The sequence below is a fragment of the Pan troglodytes genome, chromosome 5, assembly GCF_028858775.2.
Source record: "Pan troglodytes isolate AG18354 chromosome 5, NHGRI_mPanTro3-v2.0_pri, whole genome shotgun sequence".
NCBI lineage: Eukaryota > Metazoa > Chordata > Mammalia > Primates > Hominidae > Pan > Pan troglodytes.
This window is the reverse complement of record NC_072403.2, coordinates 35171688-35176002: the sequence shown is the minus strand read 5'-3', so window position 1 is coordinate 35176002 and position 4315 is coordinate 35171688. Positions and strand designations below refer to the sequence as shown.

At 40.8% G+C, this 4315-nt stretch overlaps 1 pseudogene; it reads right to left on the bottom strand.

The window, feature by feature from the left end:
* Positions 1–2290: 2290 nt before the first annotated feature.
* On the bottom strand, positions 2291–3230 carry LOC104006771 (olfactory receptor 2H2-like; annotated as a pseudogene).
* Positions 3231–4315: the final 1085 nt, after the last annotated feature.

Sequence of the window (4315 nt, the reverse complement as noted above, 5' to 3'; positions counted from 1 at the left end):
CCACTCCTATGATTCAACCTCTCACTGGGTCCCTACCAAGACACATGGGGATTATGGGAACTACAATTCAAGATTAGATTTAGGTGGAGACAAGGCCAAACCCTATCATTCTGTCCCTGGCCCCTCCCAAGTCTCATGTCCTCACATTTCAAAACACAATTATGCCCTTCCAACAAGTCCCTCAAAGCCTTAACTAATTCCAGCATTAACTCAAAGTCCAAGTCCAAAGTCTCATCTGAGACAAGGCAAGTCCCTTCTGGTTATAAGCCTGTAAAATCAAAAGCAAGTTAGTTACTTCCTAGATACAATGGGAGTACAGCATTGGGTAAATACACCCATTCCAGATGGGAGAAATTGGCCAAAACGAAGGTGTTGCAGGACCCATGCATGTCCGAAATCCAGCAGGGCAGTCAATTCTTAAAGCTCATAAATGATCTCTTTTGACTCCATGTCTCAAATCTAGGTCAAGCTGATGCAAGAGGTGGGCTCCCATGGCCTTGGGCAACTCCATCCCTGTGGCTTTGCTCCCCTCCTGGCTGCTTTCACAGGCTGGCATTGAGTGTCTCCAGCTTTTCCAGGCACACAGTGCAAGCTGTCAGTGGGTCTATCATTCTGGAGTCTGGAGGATGGTGACCCTCTTCTCACAGCTCCACCAGGCAGTGCCCCAGTGGGTACTCTGTGTAAGGGCTCCAACACCACATTTTGCTTCTGCACTGCCCTAGCAGAGATTCTCCATGAGGGCTCTTGCCAACCCAGCAAACTTCTTCCTGGACATCCCGGCACGTCAATACATCCTCTGAAATCTAGGCGGAGGTTCTCAAAGCTCAATTCTTGTCTTCTGCACACCCACAGGACCAACACCACGTGGAAGCTGCCAATGCTTGGGGCTTGCACTCTCTGAAGCGGTCTGTACCTTGGCCTCTTTTAGCCAAGGATGGAGCTGAAGCAGATAAGACACCGGGCACCATGTCCCAAGGCTGCATAGAGCAGGGGGGCTCTGGGCTTGGCCCAGGAAACCGTTTCTCCCTCCTAGGCCTCTGGGCCTGTGATGGGAGGGGCTGCTGTGAAGACCTCTGACATGCCCTGGAGACATTTTCCCCATTGTCTTGGTGATTAATATTTGGCTCCTTCTTACTTATGCAAATTTCTGCAGCCTGCTTGAATTTCTCCTCAGAAAATGGGTTTTTATTTTCTATCACATTGTCACTGTCTCTGAACAGGAGTGAACTGAGGGGGAAGCACTTGCTAGACCAGTGTTGTTAGCTGCAATCTGAAGCAACACAGTGGCTGAACCTAATATTCCTTCCAAAATTGAAAAAGTTTGGTTGTAAATGGAGAAGAGAAATAATAGCTAAGAGTAAAGCAATAAACAAATGGGTTTTGTAATGAGGGAAATCTAATATTATATCAATACTGTGAAAGAGTCTAAGAGCAAGAGATGATATTGTTATAAGTTCCACGATGTTGATTATTTTATATGTTTTATCTACTATTATATAACTACCATCTGAAACATAATAGGTATATAATAGGAAAGCCATAAATATCTATAAAATGAAAGAATAATTGGGTCTGATAAAAAGATAGCCATTTTGTTACAATAAGGCCTCAGAATGAAGAAAAACACAGAAGTCTATTCCTATAACTGGGGGCCCAGAATATCAAGGCTCAAACTGAGAAACTTGCACACACACTCATCATAGTATCAGCACCAGAGAGCAGTAAATGTGGACTTTGGCATGGCAAACACTTTGCATTGGATAGTGAAAGTCACATTACATGTCAACAGTGGTCATGCTGAGACAGAGAGACAGAAGCAATTAAAACCAAGACCTGCCATATTACAGTATAGGGGTACATATAAGTTGATCAAGAAGTTTCTGTCTCAAAACGTTAGAAATCTTGTTGGGACTGAAAGCACTGGTGGAGCTTGTAGGAAAATAGAACAAAAAAAGAACGAAATAGAAAGGCATGAAATGTACTACTTAGTATTTTATTTTGCAAGTAATGTGTTTCTTGTGTCTTCTCCTCCACCCCCATTCAATTGCATTGTGTCCTTTTCAAGACAATAGCTATTAAATATATTAATTTTTATACCATACTGTGTCTAAATCCGCAATATGAAGAATTTAAGGGCCCAATTGATTGATGAAGGAAACTGAAATCTCAACCTGAACAGAATGCAGCTCTTTCTCTCCTACTTTTGGCTTAGGAGGTGTATCTCCAGCTTTTTGTGATGAGGTTGTTCTCTATTCTTAGGTTAAGCAAAGGTAAACATATGTTAACCTTGTTAGTTATTCTGGGAATCCCAGGTCCTCCTCCCCAATCTTATTAGTGCTCCCTTTACCTCCTTGTTCCTTAGAGTGGAGATGAGGGGATTAAGAGTTGGGGTTACTACAGTGTAGAAAAGAGTGAGAAATTTGCCCCATTCATGAGGATAGTGATTTTTTGGTTGAAGGTAGACACCTGTGACAGTGCCATAAAAGAGAGAAACCACAAGAAGGTGAGAGATGCAGGTGCCAAATGCTTTCTTCTGTCCTGCAGTTGACTTAATTCTCAGCACAGCCTTAGCAATAGCACCATAAGAGGAAAGGATAATGATCAAGGGCATCACCAGGAGGACAACACTGGCGATAGACATCTGAATTTCACTGTAGGTAGTATCAGTACTGGAGAGCTGAATCAGAGCTGGGACTTCACAAACAACATCAGCCACCATCCGCTGGGAGCAGAAGGGTAACCGGAGGGTGGCAGGGGACTGGATCAGAGACTGGGCCAAGCCAGTCCCCCATGCCAAGATAGCCAGCTGCAGACAAAGTTTTGGGTGCATGATCATGGTATATTGCAGTGGATGACACACTGCTACATAACAATCCACAGCCATGACAACAAGGACACATTCCGTGGCCCCAAGCCACAAAAAAACATAGAGTTGAATGGCACAGCCAATGTAGCTGATGGTCTTTTCTGGGCCCCAGAAGTTAATCAACATCTGTGGAACACAGCTGCTGGTGAAACAGAGGTCTACCAAGGAAAGGTTGGAAAGAAAGAAATACTAGGGATGTGGAGTTTTGGATCCTTCAAGGACACAAGAACTATGACCATATTTCCTGCAAGAGTCAAAAAATAAAAAATAAAAATGATCCAAAAAGTATCTTCTCCAAATGTGGCTTGTTAGAGAAGCCCAGAAGGATGAAATCACTGTGGCTGTCATTGCAAATTATAATCATAGCTACTGGGGCAAATGCCTCTCTGGGGAACGGTTCAAAAGTAGTTCCTCAAAAGCCTGTGATGGTTCCAGTACAGACAGGAAGACGGGTGGTATATGACTTGTTTGATTCCTTTCTACTCAAGGATAAGATTTTCACCAGCTGTATTTTGGGAAAAAATACAAGATTTAGTGAAGTGCTTTAATCTTTGATATTCATCATTCACTCTCTCTCTTCCTCTTTTACATCTTCCTCATATTTTGTCTCTGATTAAAATTGTTCATTATAAATATTATATAAAATACATGTAAGCACCTGCTAGTGAAAATCACTTTGCTAAATATTAGATGTGTTTCATCTGTGCTCTCAAAGAGTATACATTTACCACATTTATTACATAGTTCTAATCACTGCCTATTAGCTTTATAACTTTCTCTGTTTCTTTTGTTCTCTTATTTCTCTGTGACCTTGTATCTTGATTTATTTCACTCTCTGTCTCCCATGTTTCTCTCTCTTTCCTTCCCCTCTTCTCTCCCTGGATCTTCTCCCTTTATCTTCTCTTTTTTCTCTCTCATTCTCCTCTTCTCCATTCCTCCTTTTCATTCTGTCTGTTATTGATTAGCTTGAATTCTCCCTCAGCCACCTTCATGCTGTGTGATGTTAGGAAAAGTAGTTAACATTTTTGTTCTTACTTTAGTTCTTTCCTTAGATTTTGTATTTGGAAAATGGGCAAAATTAAAAACCTACATATGCTTGTTGGAGAGATTAAATGTGCAAATGTGGGAAATACTAAAAAGTGTTCTTGGCACAAAGTAACTGTTCAATGTAAGTTAGCAATAATTATCATGATGATGAAACTGTTCAATGGATTGTTCCAGAAACCAAAATTTATTACCAAAGTTTTGCAGAGCACGAGTAAAAATAACATCTAGAAAAAAGAAACATTATATTTCTACATGACCTTCTTTGATGAAGAATGATAAAGTACATTAAAGAAAACCAAAAGCTTGAAATTAGATGAAAATATTTAAAATCATTAACAATAATAACTGTGTCAAATAGATCACTCAAGCCATAATTCTAAGAAAAATTATGACATAATCTGA